Consider the following 16,416-nt stretch of genomic DNA (forward strand, 5'->3'; position numbering starts at 1 on the left):
GGTTGTGTTCTACTCTGAAATGGCCCACCATTCACAGAGCCCAGGTTCTGGCCAAAGTGGAATTGTTTGGCATTTGCAGGTAAGCACATTTCCAGAACAAGATCAAATATTCTGATTTCTGATGGTTGCTTTTGCATGAGAGCGCAGTGGAGATCCATCAAACTCGTTAAAGGGAACATATCGCCAATTTAGATTTGAATTATGATTTGATTACAATTTACTGTCTTAGTGGTGTCAGACACTCACATCCAGTTCCTGTGTTGTAATAGTTCTGTCTGTTCCACCTGCACTCTGAAACAGGTTTGTTATGGTCACTCAGAAGAATGTTTTAATAAGTTTCTTCTGAGATGGAAGTACAATATTGCTGCTACTGAGATTGATCTGCGCCACACATGCAGCCATAGCTGGAAGGAGTGGGGGGCCGTGCAGGTGTCTCTTGGTGTGCCCCAATATTTCAGGGGGCTGAAATAATAGCACCTGAATTTCCTCATTAGGAGTCTAAAGAAAATATTTAACTAGGAAGCTTTGCATGGAAATGAAATATGCTTAGAACCAAACAGAAAATGATATTCGTGTGTCCTGAATACTTACTTGTGATAGCAGTGGTAACTTTTTTTTTTTAATTATTTTTTGTTGTGAGATTTCTACATAATACATTGAATACTTTAAGGTTAAAAGCTGGTGGGATCTCATTCTTCACCCCCTATTTTCTTAGCAACAAAAGCCGTACAATTTATTTTGTATTCCTCGATATTTTTCAACCCATATCTCCTTCAACCCATAACTTTTTTAGAAGTTATTTTATTACATCTTGTCACAAGAAAAGGCAAAAATAAAGTGTGTATCTATTTAGCTCAATGGAAGGAGAACGAAGATGGAAAACAAAGACAGAAAGGTCATTCTCAGCAATTAGACACCTCTTTCTCCAGTAACAAAGTAATTGACAATTATACAAGTGAATTCAGATCAATGATAACAGTATTTTCAGAGGCTTGACCACACCACAAAATAATATTTTATTTTCTCTGGCCATGTCCTTTGTAATTCTCTTGCATTTTAGTTAATTGTATTAAATGGAAGTTCTGATATTTTTCATGTGCTAGCTAACATATCAGTATTTGTTCTGCTTTTCTACTTTTCCTGGATGCATATATGGTACCTATAAAATTAAAACAAGGAGACATGCTATTGTTTCTTTTGTATTGTCTGTTCAGCTTTGAATACTGCACAGGGCGCTATAAAGTGCTGGGATATATCAGTTTCTTATAAATTACTTATGTGGTTCTGGTATTACAGTAGGAGTCATGTGGAAAATGCCATGACCATCTGCAGAGTGGAAATCTGGAAACACTGCAATATCATATACAGCATCTATTGATTCCACAGGGCACTGAAATCCATCTGAAGAATGGCACTTTTTGGCTATAAAATGATTGAGATTGGTGATACAAATAGATTTTAAGAGTGCCTCCTGTGTATGTCTGAAAGCAGCTGTAAAGTACTAGATCAGTATTTTATATGAGCTGTTTCGTATGTAGAAACATTAAAGATAGCAGCTTTTATTCTAAGGAAAATAACAAGATAGTCACAAACAAAGCAGAATTTACCGTTATCTGGGCTGTTGCTGAATTTTTTATAAGGCCGCAGCAATATCACAAGCAGCAGACATGCAGAAGGATGTGGAAGCCTGGCATTCACAATAAGTGTCCTGTTGCCATCATGGTCCTCCAGCACTTTTCTAGTGCTTTGGCCTCTGTGCAGGTTTAGCTTAGATAAAGTTTTATTTTTCAGGTTATGAATGTAGTTTTTATATCTCTTTTTATTTCTGACAGTCAGATAGTCAAAGAAATACATTGTCTTACTGAGGAGTAAGGGTTCTATTTTTCCCTTAGCTCGGCTGGGAGTCTGATTTCCTCCTGTGTGCTGCAGTGACATGGAGAATTTCAGAGGACTTGTGAGAGTCCAGGAGAGAATTCCCATGATGATATACTTGATGTGAAGAGGCCTGTGTTTTCCCCACTCCAGCTCCCACCCTAGGAGGGGGCATGATGACGTGGGCTTGTAGCATTCTGCTAATTTACACAAGGAACTGCTGGAGCCCCAGGCATGGGCCATGTTCAGGCAATACAGACATGACTTGCCTTCCCCTGGGCTGTACCTTCTAGAAGAAATTAAGTGCCGTATCTGCCTGAAGAAATATGGACAGATAAAAACATATGCAGGGTCACCTGATGAGGAGGGGACTAGAATGGAAGGACAGCTTTAAATATCTTTGATTCTATTGCTGCACTCAGTGAACAAACTCCACTGGTTCTTCCATAGAGCTACTGCCATGCTCTCTTCATTATTTCATTGCAGAAATAGCCAGCTGCTGCCTCTTACCTCTATTTCCAGCTCTTACCTCCTTTAAGAGACAGCTGAAAATGAGGTAGATAGAATCCTCGTCATTTTCTTTCAGATAATTGCTGTGGTTACTCTGCTGCTGCAAGCTGGGAAGAGGGATGTTGGCAGCAGATGGGAGACTTCACTCAGGGCAATGTGAGGAAAAATCTGTAGATTTGAGGCAGTGTTGTAACTCCGTGACTCGTAACTCATTGCAATAAGGACCTTACTGTGTGTAATGTCCTAGTATGTAAGGGATGACAGAACTCATTCCTCTGAAAAAGCACAGGACCCCTGGTTTAGAATAGAATTTATTTTTAAATTTAGGCCTTCCCAGAATATCTTTGTTTTGCTCTGGGATTATTGCCAAAAATATGTTTTTGTGACATTTTGTAAATGTACCTGCATCCTTAGATAACATTATTTTTGTTGTTGTTCAAAGCTATTTACAAAAAGAAACAGAAGGAAAGAGGTATAAGCTCTATCAAAGTAAGTGCAGGCAGTTTACCTAGCAAGACAAAAGGAAAATGACAGGGATGGTGAAAGAAAAGCTGGATTTGAAATGCAGCAAAAATTACTATCTTGCAAACCTCATTCCAGCTTGTGAGTTTGCTAGAATGGAGAAATGTGATTGAAGTGCTCGTCTTCACGTTCAGGTGAAGAGGAGTTTACAGGCATCACATAAAGTCAGGAAGTGATTCAGTAGGTTAAAGGCAGTCAAGAGTTTGAGATTGCTGCACAAATGACAGAGCAACTTCTGTCAGGGGATCAGGAGAAAGATCAGAGAGAACAAGGCTGAAAGTGGATTGAGCAGAGCATGTTTAAAATCCAAGTTGAAAAGTAAAGGGTGTCAATGAAGTGTTATCAAGATGTTTCAAATTCTGTTTGGAGCTACGTAAGAAAGTTGTGAATATAGCAAAGAAATTATTACCGTACTAAATAGCATTTATATAACATATCCATCACAAGATGTTGAACACGTATTTTATTTTTAGTTCGTAGGTGAACAAGTTGACTTGAGTAGTTACAAAGAAAGTCAGAAGCACAGCAAACTACTTATCAAGAGCCACTATGTACAATAGTCTCAGTGTAAAAATGCTAGAATATGCTCTTTCACATCAGGGAGCTGTTCCTCTCACAGCTGACATTTCTGTGCAACTACACCACAAAAATGCTATACTGTGTAATATCATCCCTGTGTTACCAGAGTTCAGAGCATCACAAAACTATTTCTAGGTTTTGGAAACTGATGTCAAATGTTTATCAATATAGCTTGCAAATTCTCTTTGCATTTTGTCCATCTTTCACAGCATATTATAAGTGGCATGTCAGTAAAAAATAGATTCAGTCGAGCCAGCAACAGAAAGCAGAGAAGGAAGAGGCAGTAGTTGGCTCCCAGCAATGTTCTCTTGGGAACAAGTCTGAACTGAGGTGGCTTTAGGGCTCTTTAGTTAAATTAGAGTTTTCCTTCAGTCCTCTGCATGATGGGGTTGTTCTTTTAAGGATACCACCATTTTGAAAACATCTAAAAAGATTGAAATACAGTCTTAGAAAACTGGTATCTTGTACTGCTTAGGTTACAGTAGACACCAGTATAATACATAGAGAAAATACCCCTCAGTACATTGTGAAAGAGAGCAGAAACATTCCGTAAGACACTAGGGCAACGCTGTCTCTGGCTGACAGGTTTTAATCTTTAAGGCACAAAAATCTTGGGGATGTCACAAAGACCTACAGATCTCTTCCAACGAACAAAAAGCAGTTGTGGCCATCTCTGTTCCTGGGGTTCCAAGGCAGAGCTGGAATGCCCCTGAGCATGTCCGTGCCCTCTGCTGCCCACTAGTTCATAGCACCACAGCGGGCTGAGGTTTAGGGACTGCTCATATGATCACTGCAGTTGTTTGAGGCTTTTTCCCAAAAACCTGCCTCATACCCATGTTTTGTTGTGAGTTATCTGTCACTTTTATTACTGCATTGGATTTGTTTTGATTTGTGGATTAAGTTTATATAGATGAAAATAGACCTGGGTACATCTCAGTGTCCCAAAACAACTGTTACCCACCTTCCAGCTCCTCATTGCAGCATCACCGTTTTGCTGATTCTCCTGTATTCCCTAGTCATTTGTGCAGGGGCTTCTTTGTAGTCATTATTGTGACTACCAAAAGTAAACAAAAACTTGTATCAGTGCTTCCTCCACCTGGCTTCCCACAACTGGAAAATCATGCTGATTGTTCTGGATGAACCAGATAAGAGGATGAGAACAGATAATTGTAGAAATTATTAAGTTTGGCATTGTGATTTATTGCCTTCCTGTAGTGCTCAATCCAACAATCCTTGGTGCTACAATCTCAAACGTGGTGTACTGAAGAGATCAACAGGTCTCTGAGCAGGAGTATGTGGACTTATCTGGAAAGATTCCAATGTGGAGTGGCCACAGCAAAAGGAAGCAAAAGTGGTTTAATCATAGGATAATCATGCCATGGTGACTCACTGATCATGGGTAGATTGCTCGGCTTGTATATCCAGAATCCACCAGGAGTTTGAAGTGTGAACAGGCTTTGGCAAGAAACTGAAATGTGTGCAAGTGTTTGAGCAAACAGAGAGTCCTTTTTTCTGTAACTTATCAAAGGAGTTGTCTCCTTGGATGCCTGATCATGAGGATGGCAGTACTCTCACTGTTTTGCTCAAAGCTGTAAGCAACCTTCAGTAATGTGAATAGTCGGAGAATATGCCAGACTTACATAGAGGCCCTTAAGGAAAATTACTCACTGGAGCCATTTATACCAGCTTGTATATGCAAGGGAGGGGAAAAAAAAAAAAAAAAGAAGATACTTTGGTTCAGCATTACAGATCTTAAATCCGTAAAAGAAAAATACTGAAAGTGGCCATGTTTGCATATAGAATAATGCTTAAAGAAGATAAAATAGCAGCAACAATTTGGTGAAAAATCTTAAGTATAGGTGAGGTGGACGTAAAAACAACTGTGTCTTTGATCATTTTCTCACTTCTTTCTTTTGGTTCCTGACTCCAGCAGTCATTTTAATAACTTTTGAATGTAAGTTATTTTGTTTTCACATTACCTTTTACAGACAGGAAGAATTCTTCCATAGGTGCTTGCAGAGCTGGTCTGCTTTTTATAACTCTTACAGAATCTCTTCAAGAAAGAAATAAGGAAAAAAAGTAAAAGCATGCTGTTTGCCAAATGACAGTAATGGCTCCTATCAGACAGTAGAAAGGGGGGAAAAGGTATAATACAGCTCACTGCTATTGAAAAATTGACCTCTACTGGAGCTGGAAAATAGTTTAGAGAGCTAGTTAGGCAGGTTGAAAATGTGCAGAACATAAAACTAATGTTCTGTTGCAAACACAGGCTAATGCAGAGGTGAAAACCTGAAGAAATTCTAATTTTCATGAGGAAAAAGCTAATTCAGAACAGTGATTTTCACATGTAACTCAGTGTCCTTTGCAGGGCTTTAATCACTTAAAATGTTTACTGCAAGTTCATCCACATCAGTTTCTGGAAACCGGAGAAGGCAATGGATCAGGCACAACAGGCCAGAACCTAACATTTGAAACATACAGACATCAGTTAAAAAGTAGCAGACATTACATAGAAGAACTGAAAAGTATAAATAACTTGGTGGTTTTTTTCCTCCAATTTCCTGAAGGTTCCAGAAGCTTTGGCAAAACTGACATTTTAATCAAAACCAAATAATATGCAAATCTACCATAAATACTGATTTTTCCTGCAATACACTGAATCTTTCATAAAAACAAACTTAATAAAGGTTGGACACCTGAATTTTCTGCCAAGATAAGAATCTCTGTATTAGAGTCCCTAGCCTAGAAGGGAAATCCTGAAAAAACATCAGGAAGAAGGCAGAAAGAAACGGCCGGAAAGGATCGTGGAATAATTCAGGTTAGAAGGGACCAAATGAGGGCTCCAGCCTTCTCTCAAAGCTGGGTCAGCTCTAAGACCAGACCAGGTTGCTTAGGACTCTAACCAGTTAGATCTTGGAAACTTCCAAGGATAGAGATTACACAACTGTAATGCTGAAGAAGGAACTGAGGTGGTAATAATGCAGAAATTAAAAATCCGTTTGTATTTTGTAGTGTAGTTTTTTAGGTTTCTAAAAAGCTCAGACAGACACACTGTACCTACAAACACTTCATACAGGTGGCCTTTTCTGTGAGGAGCAACCTGACAAATTCCCCTACTTTGCCAGTACTTAATGAGCTGCAATAAGGTACCTTGTCAGGAGAGACAGTCAGGAGAGACAAACTGCATGAAAATATTAATGATTGAATGTGCAAGTTGCATGAGTTCTTAAGAATAGCTACCGATATTTGGCTTAATTTTGTCTTTTTCAGTTACAATTTTACAGCAGTACTGTGCATTTATGTGCCACTAGTTACTTTCTGAGGCACATAAAAAGCTGCTTCATTGTATTTATTTGGCCATATAGACCCCATTGATGTTTTACTCAAGTGTGGAGAAGTGATTAACCTAAGGTCACTGAGCATGCCAGCGGCATCTGAATGGTAAAATCCAGGTGTTGGTGCTGTTTGTACCTCAGTGATCCTCCTCAGTGAGGAAGAGATGACAATACTAAGGTCATACAAGAGAATTTTCTGTGAACAATTTTTCTCCTAAAAAGGTAACCAGTATGTTTCATGCTATGTATTTTGCACTGTTTTTTCTTTAGATATGTGACATAGCAAAGTTGAAGAGCCTAGTAAATAATCTCTATATAAAGAAACCCCAAAAACTAAAAAGGAAAAATGGAAAAGACTGTCTTTGAGACTATTTCCAGAGCTGGAGGAATGTGAGGCTGGTGCAGTCCAGAATTTAACATCTCTATCCTGCTGCTGCTAAAGGATGGGTTTAGTCACAGTTGTTTGCCCTTTCATTGTAAAGTGCAGGTTAATAAACATCCTTGACAATAGAAACAGGTATGATTTAATCAGTCAGTCAGTCAGTCATGGCCAGTCTTCGCGAGCGAAGATTTGGGAAAGGTCTTTACCCTTCCAGCCTGCACAGTGGATTTTTCAGGTGAGACACAGTGTGCGCTGAACTGAGCCCACCCTTTGATCCTGAGGTTCATCTGCCGGGGCCGAGCGAGCTCGGACAGTGGCAGCGAGGTCCTCAGGACGTAGGTTTGTTTAGAGTGACCTTCTCTGAGATGGTCTTACAGGGCTGACGAGCTCCATCTGCCCGGAGGGGTTCCCTGACCGGGAATCGAACCCGGGCCGCGGCGGTGAGAGCGCCACATCCTGACCACTAGACCACCAGGGGACCCCCTATGATTTAATCACAGCTGTTACAATAGACAGGACTGTGCCAGTTATGTTTGCATTGCATTTATATTTACAGAAACAAGTTTGTTCAGAAGAAAATCATCTGCCTGTGAATCTGTACTGACATCAAAGTATGTCTATTAAATACTTCTTCCATAGAATAGAGAATGGAAATGGAAGGATAACACCACAGTATTTGCTTAAAATTTTGAAATAAATGTTAAAAATAGATTTAAAAAATTATAAATTTCTGGAATGTCTTATTACTGTGTTTTCATAATCAGTACTGACTTCCCCAGAGAAGATAAAGGGCAGACGATGAATTCCACAGTAACTATCAGATTGCTTATGAAGGTTACTACAATATTTGTTTTACCCATTTGATGCTTTGCTATGCAGTCAGAAACAGATCTCAGTGTTTTCAAGAGCTGTTCAAGCATAATTAGAAACTCAAAATGAGTTGAAATCTCAGCTGGAGGCTTAGCAATTTGTTTTCATGCTGCAAGTCATTTAAGATTTATGTACGCATAACTTTTTGATGGAGTAAAGTGATATCCTCAATCCAAGTATTCTGTTACACCTCACTTTCAGACAAGATCCAATGCACTCAGTGTCCAGCTGTGCAGTTCTTCTGCCCCTTCATGTGACAGAACCTCAGTAGCTGTGGTGCTGCTGTCTCTCTGGGGCAAAGACTGCAATATAATTGTAATAATGTTATATAAGAGTGCATTTGTTTAATTTGTAATACACTGCAGCAACAGGGTCATTTCTAAAAATATTAGCAATGCAGGGAGTGAGGCTCCTCTGGAGTTTGAAGAAGGTTTTCATGGCAGAAGCTGTGCCTGGGGGAAGAGGGCTGAGCGTGCAGATGGAGCATGGCTAAGTGAGCAGAGCAGGTCAGAGCAGGTGTGCTGGGAAGGTGCCTCCAGAGGCAGTACCCTGACTCACTGCATCCTCTAACCAGGTCTTTTGGGAGGGTTTTGGTGGAGTCCTTTGGCAGAGGTTGGCAGTTGACTTTTCCCCGATCAGCGCAGAGTGTGGTGAACATCAGAACTGTCTTTCAGGTGACTGCCCTGGTCAGTGCAGGGGGACTGTTTGTTTCAGGGGGTGCAGCCCACAGCTGACTGCACACACTGAATAAACAAGAAATTACTCCCAAACAACTTCAGAGGCACAACTTCTTACAGTATCTCTGTTTTCTTATGTTCAAAGAGCCCTTTAATAAAGGACTGCATATGTTGGCTGAATTAATTTCAGTGTCAAATACAAGAACCATTCTTTAAAAAGAAGGAACATGCTGGTGCTGTACAATGCTATTTTTCATGCTGTCTAGAGAGTAATAGAATACTGCTAAAGCAGATTGTCCCCAGGTGTACTTCTCACTGAGGCTGTTCCTTTCTCTGTCCCTGACTGCCACACAATAGTGTATCAGTGGGATACTGGCCATCTTCATTGGTGACACAGTTTTTGGAAGGGGAGTTGGAGGAGGGTCATATAAGGTCTATATTTGCTTTGTCAGTGCAGGCAGGAAGATGGAAAGTAATCACTGTAATTAAAAAACAAGACAGTTTATCTGCATATATAGCACATATATTTGAGAAACCTCAGTCACCTTATCCTTGAGACCACTGGAATTATTTTTGCAGTGGCATAGAAAAGGCTGTGACATAGCTTTCAGTTACACAATCTGATCTGTTCACTTAGAAAAAAAATACTAATTTTAAAGTGAAATATGATACCTAATGAAATTGTAATTTAAATTCAAATAGCAATGTTCACCATCCAGCTCAAGTCATGACATTAAATCACGTTTCGATAAGATCTCATTACCTGTGTTGTAGTATTATGAAGTACTAAGGCAATGACATGTTCTGAAGACTCATTCCCCTGACTGCTCCTGTGGTTCTCAGGTTGTACAGGTTGTACAAGATGGGGCTTGTGCTGCTGCAGGGAGGATCACTGCTCACACCCTTGGCTCTGGGCCTTCGTGACCAGGCGTGGGGAAAGCTGACCCTGCATATACATGAGCAAAGATTTTGCAGAGCTCAGATTTTATTTGTTGTTTTTGATATAATGAGGGCAACAGCTACTGTATTATCCTGTGCCTTTGCAGATATAAGTGTTGTACATGGTTTGTAATCCTTCTCAAATATGCTTATGTATGTAGAGATTGTTGCACTGATTTTCCCAAATGATCTAAGCATTCAGTGATTACCGCTCTAATTTATTTCTGTGCCAAGAATAATGAGTGGGTTAACTGCTCATGATACAGCTCTGGCTGGGGAACAGATAGAGGAGATTTCATGTGAGTTAGGGCAAGTATTATGGTGTTCGTGGGGGAAAAATGCCTCCACCTCACCTTCGTCCTTCATCCTGGTAAATCTCTGTCAACCCCAGTTGCTGCCTCCAGATTAGAGGGCTTTTAAAGAGAAACAATTAATTATCTTCATAATCAATTTGTTCAGGCTATTAAGGCCTATTAATGCAGCCAAGAACCTGATACAGTTATAGAAATGAAAATAAGTAGACTGGAAAAAATCAGTCTGTACAGTAAGACAAGTGTATAAACATGGTGTTTCTTCTATTAAATTGGCTTGGGATGCTTTCTGTGATGATTTAGGGGCTAGGCTTGCTCTTTTTTTTTTTTCCCCACCATGATCTTGATTTTCAGAAAGCAATGAGATGCCCAGTTGTGAAAATAGAATATGGGTACCCTGAGAGAAACATTTAGAAGTAGTATGAAATCTATTTGTTCAGCAGTGCATGACTAAAAAGCAGCAGTGCATGTATTTGATGTTCTGATAAATGTCAGTGCGACACATAGCCAGGGAAGTGTCAAAGGGTTGATTTCAAGCTCCCTATTTGTAATTGGGTCTTCAGGAGACAAAAAAACCCAGTCTGTTTTGAAGGCTGCCCATTCTAATAAGGAGCTTTTGAAAAGTATGGGAAAATAAGTCTAAATGAAGTACCTGTAGAAGATCTCCTTCAAAACACTTGTTACATTTTGCATAGGAAGCTGCTTAAATCTCTCCAGCATCAAGCATCTTATTCTCAATTATAATATTTACTCATTTTAAAATAGTACAAGAAGTAAGAGTATTTTGTGACTCATGAAAGTTTGAACACTTGACAAAAATTGGTTTCTCCATTTCGGAAAAGACTTTTGAAATACTTGCTAGCTAGGGAGCAAGTTTTATGATGGGAAGCTGTATCTTTTATTAGACTAAAGCATAACATTGGAAATTAGTTGGACTCAATGATCCATGTGGATCCCTTCCAACTCAGAATATACTATGACTGTAAATACTGGACAAGCTTTCAGGCAAAGGGATCAAGGGACTGAAAACAGCCACAGTGACTGGACTTCACTGGGAAACTTGCTTTAACGCTTGTCCTTACTTTACCTGCTCAGAAAACAAGAAGGATTTCAGTCCCTAGGCTGTTGCTTTAGCACTTTTCACAAGTATTATGATCTCACACATTTAAAAAAGGATGTGATAGTTACAGTTGCACACTGCATTGAACTGACAGATGTGTAAAGAAGAGATTTAGCTAATGAAATTGATATAATGTGGATTCTGTGAAGCCTATGCTGCCAAAACACTCAGCTGAGAAACAGTCATCCAAGTGTGGAAGTACAGCATTTGCCCTGTTAGCTTTGAGCTTTGCACTGTAAATATTTTTGCTTTGAATTTTTCTGCACTGACTCTATTGGTTTAGCTGGATTAAAGCATTGCTCTGATTAAAGCCTCTTGGCTTCACTACGGTGTAGGTTGTGCATGGTAGGTATGGTCCTATAAAACAGGGATGGTTTCTCTGGTAACGCAGCAGGGTCAGGAAAATTTCTGACTGTAGATTTCTCAGGTTTAAAGTTGGAGTGTACATAAAGATACACTCTTAGCCATATATGTTTATCTTATCAAATACTAATGTTTCCTGGGTAAGTAAATGCACAACCAGTTTCAACCAGCAGCACTGAGCTGAGAATTGAGCTCTGCCATTCCTGCAGATGTCACATGTGAGTTTCTCTGAAGAACTTCTGGTTTGGCAAATGTAAATCCGTTTACAGATCTGCTTGCAGTATAAGTGCCTAGAGAGTTGGACTGAATCTATTTAGCTGAGAGAAATAAGTGAAGTTTGGACTGTATCAGTATAAGCAGTGTGATGACTTATAAAAAAATTCTCATTTAGTACTTTACATCTGCTCGAATCTCTTGTTTACTGGGTTAAACATATTCAATATTATTCTGTGGTCAAAATTTGGTTATGTAAATCTTGAATTAAAATGTTATTTAGTTATTTCTAAAAAAACTTATTGAAAATGCATTACAGGTTGCAGTTAATGGAACCAAGTGTAAAATGCATGCATGCTTTTTGAGGGCTTTTGAGGGATTCAGTGACAAATGGTCACTATGTCTTTATGCAGCTAATATTACATAAATCTCCAAACTAAAAAAATTGAGCTTCTAAGAATTTCTTGCACGTGCATGGTGACTACTTGAAAAATGCCATGCAATTATCCAAGGAGTGAAGCAAACAATCTTATGTCAGATGAGGTACCTCTCTAAGGCAAAGGATGTCTTTTGTCCACAGGTTCAGAAATCTGCAGCTGAGGTGATCTATGTGCTTAAAGTGTAGGTAAATGCTATGCAAGTGTAGATACATAGTCGTGTTATCTTTGCCAGTAAATTCAGCTTAAGTCTCCATCTTTGGCCACTTATTCCTGCCTCTGTGCTACAAGGATAATTTTTTAATGAGTATCACTTCAGTTATCCCCATAGAGTTAGTAAGATGCAGCTACGGAAGGGCTGACACGGTACAAGAGGAGAAACAAGTGGTCAAGTAACATGAGAAGAATGTGGGGCGGTCGTCACGTTAGTGTGCGTTGCCCACTGATTTCATGTGCCGTGACATACCAAAGCCTAAAAGCCAACCCATGATATGTGTTTTTCTTTCCTGACAACAGCATCTCAGGAAATAATGCAATATCCTTCCACACTAAGCACTTTCTGTTCTAGTATCCTCTCATGTATATTGCCATCTTTAAACTGTTACATACCCTGAAAACTTTTTAATTTATTTTAAAAATTTGTAACTAGTTTTATTTATATAATAAAAAATATTAATATTAACCACACTGTAACAGACAAAATAGGGCATATTGCAAAACATGTTGTCCTAGGGAGCTAAATTTTGCTATTGATTGCCGACACAGCTAAAATAGAATATGTAATAACACAGATAACCAGATGTATACTTAGTTGCTACAGACTAAAAGTAACTGAAAAGCACTCCTAACTTTAGGATGGAAAGGATGTGGTGCTCAATGAATAGGATTAATGCTCCTTAAATAGGATCTGTTGAGGGTGTAAGTTAAATTATTGAAATATGAAGTTAAAACTCATAAAACTACTGTAGTGTTTTATAACATGTTTATATGTAATATGTTATGCAATCACGTCTCAGACAATATATTTTGGAAGGATAATAATTTTCAAAGGAAGCCTCAACAAACCATTGCAGACCAGTGGTGACACCACTGTGCAATATAATCATTCAATAATATATAGTTAAGAAAGCTTCAGGGGGTACAAATAAGATAACTTGAGTTTCTTACACTGACACAAACAGTGATCTTTTTAAAATGCTTTTTTTTTAAACTGTTTTTAATATCTGGAGGTAGGAACAAAAGCAAATACTAAAATGGAAAGAGTTCATAACCCTTTGGGTGTGACCATCAGGAGCTTAATCACCTTACTTACCTGCTCTGAACCTTGCTGAAGTTGCTCTTGTAAAGCAGGTGCTACTAGGACAGAGCTACCAACTAAGGTAAAGATTACACTGGAATTAAGTGGGTGTAATCTGGTGTTCCCACTTTTAAGCACATTGTTAGTTCCTTGACTTGATAGACTTGTCATGTGAATTTTTTACAACTTGTACCAGTTGTAATAAGAAAGATTAGAGGAGAAAAATAAATTTGACATTCTAAAAGACAAAAGCTGAGTGGCAAAAAAAAAAAGATTATAGGTTATAAAGTTTGGTCATTTAAGTTTCTGCATTCTTGCAATTATGCAATAAAGTCTTTCTTATATGAAGAATTGAGAAACAAATTAGCTCACACTTTTGCACCATTATATATAAATGTTTTTAGCAGTATAACAATTTTCAGTATATATTTTTGTGTTGAATGTAACAATTTTCAGTACATATTTTCATGTTCTGAATGCAAGCCCTTCTCATTAACAAAAATGAGTCATGATACTTTCCCGTAGTACTTATTGCAAGCCTGATATTTGTGCTCGAGAAACTGTAGAAGTGATCTCACCTTTCAAAACTGTCTGGGTTGGAAAACCACACCTTTTCTCCCCATCTTTGTTCCTCCTTATATGTGGGGAATTTTTGAGGGGGGAGGTACAGAGAACAGTTTTGTCACTTTGTGTCTTGCACAAGGGTTCCTGGAAAATGTCTGGGTTTGGATACAGAGTTGATTGCTAGCAAGGAAATTAAATGAATCAATTTTGTTAAGCTGTCCCTGGGCTGCCTTTCTGAAATACTTAAAGTTTGTAAGTAACGAAGCCTGTGTCTGTTTTATTTTTTATTTTCTAAAGTGCCTGTACAGTTAGTCTTTGGTGCATGTTGCTTGTTGTCTGGGCAAGCGTTTTTTAAGAATGAACTGCTAGTTGTGCTCTCTAAAAGCAAACTATGAAAATAAGAATTGTAGATCGGTGGAGCATGTGTAGGACTGTCTGCAGTGTGACTGTTTATCCGCCTGGAACCACAGACTCACTGAATGTGCACCTGCTGAAGTCTCACAGCTGTCTCTGATTATTTTAACAGTCCCTTCTCTACCAAATAAACCTGGAGAAAGTAGCACAGTTGAGAATATCTGACATTTTGACAACCAGTGGCTACTTAACAGTGAAGCATTTTGTAAATTCAGTCTTGATCAGCTGCAGTGCATTGAAATACACAGTTCTGTTCACAAAATATCTGAGATGGAAAGTAGAATAGTTACATAACATTTCTGTAATAAATTTCTGTAATAATTTAGCTCTGCTGCTGTGAACCACATGAACATTTTCTTCAACAGTGGTCTCAGATTTTGTCACTACACATAATTATACAGATAACAAAGATTCTCTAAGAGCTGGTCCAAACCAAGGAGACTCTACTCTTCAGCTCTACAGTGATAAATTCTTTAGGTATTTTAAGGCTGAAAATAATGTTGCGTTGCCACTGCAACCTACTTGTAATTCTATTTGTACATTTCCCATTTGCTTAAAAGTTGAAGTGATATTCTGGCTGAACAGAAAAAAAAACTTGCACTGTGTTAAACCTAGAACTCTTTTCTAAGTTGTTAAACAAGAAATAACAATGACTTTAAAAAGCAGGTGTTTAAGACAGGCTGACTGTCAGAACAGGTTGGGTTTATTGATATTCTGGGCATATCCAGCCTCTGGTGTGTACTTGACGTGTGTGCTTTAACCTGTTAATGAGAGGTAAAGTACAGATGTTTGGGATTTTGTCTTTGTCTAACAGTTCCAATATGTGAGAGGCAAGAAGTTACTGGAAGTCTCTATTCCCTGTATACTGAGCAATTATCTGCAGTGGTTTTGGGAGAGGCATCTGCAGCAATATACAGCCTATTAAAGAGTAAGTAGATATAGGAAGCAAGCTTTAACTGCGTGGAAGTGGGAGGAAGATAAGAATCATTACTAGACATCATTACTACATTAATTTTTTCCCTAGGGACTTGATTCATCAAGACACTGAAGTTCTGTGTAATTTTAAGGACGTGGATTTCCCACAGCTTTCTTTAAACCACTTTGTTATTTTTTGAGGTAGAAACAGATAATTTCTTCTCTTATGGTTTATATGGTGAATTCTCATTTTCTCTTCCCCTTTTTCTTCGTTCCTGAAATGCTGAAATCGGGTGGCAACTACAAATACAGAATGTACAATATCAACTAAACTGCATGACATCATTGATAATATATAGGCATACTATAGTTAAGCATCCCAAGACTCCCTCATAGGACAACAAAACCATCTGATATCTCTGAAAGATCTTATATGAACTCTTCTCTTTTTCTGAGCCACCAACACCATGAAACCCACAGGAATTTGTCTCTGTAGTGGCTGCGGTTCCATGGTTTTCTTCTTCCCCATCTTTAAGTGGTCAAAACGTTTCTTAAAAAGTTAAGTCAACACAAAGTAGAGAATAGACTTCCTGTTCTTGCAGTGTAACATGTCCTCAGTTACAAAGATGGATTCACACATCTGACTGTCCTTCTGTGTCCTTTGAATCAATTTAGGGTTATGGTTTGAACTGTACTCGTTAAATAATAGTTTTATTTTTAGGTTTCCTACCAAGAAAATATAATAGTACTTTTTTTAGGTATCTCCCAATGTTATGTTAAGCACTTGCTTTTCTTCAGCATTTGACTTTTGAGACAATTTTCTCTCTAAAAATGGGGAAGCCATCCTGTTTTCAGGACCTATAATGGTAATATCAGGAATATGTTTTAAAATTCTGATTCTTCAGCTAACAGATGGGACTTGGTATATATCTGTATCTGACTGAATGTACTATATATATATATAGCATATATATGCATAAACACTAACGTGTATCTCTCTCGCTATAAATCGATATGTGTATATATATACAGAGACATCTGCTTTTTCCTTAGAGCTTTTTAAAGGGAATACATGAATACACGGGGATCCCAACAG

General features: G+C 38.5%; 1 protein-coding gene and 1 non-coding gene across 10 annotated transcripts in view; one reads left to right on the forward strand and one right to left on the reverse strand.

The window, feature by feature from the left end:
* Positions 1 to 16,416, forward strand: part of TJP1 (tight junction protein 1) — a 161,106-nt gene that overhangs the window by 72,042 nt on the left and 72,648 nt on the right. The window lies entirely within an intron of this gene.
* TRNAE-CUC (transfer RNA glutamic acid (anticodon CUC)) lies at positions 7,607 to 7,679 on the reverse strand. The gene has a single exon. It is a non-coding gene; the product is annotated as a tRNA-Glu (tRNA).

Source organism: Pseudopipra pipra, chromosome 12 (assembly GCF_036250125.1).
Source record: "Pseudopipra pipra isolate bDixPip1 chromosome 12, bDixPip1.hap1, whole genome shotgun sequence".
Classification (NCBI taxonomy): Eukaryota; Metazoa; Chordata; class Aves; order Passeriformes; family Pipridae; genus Pseudopipra; species Pseudopipra pipra.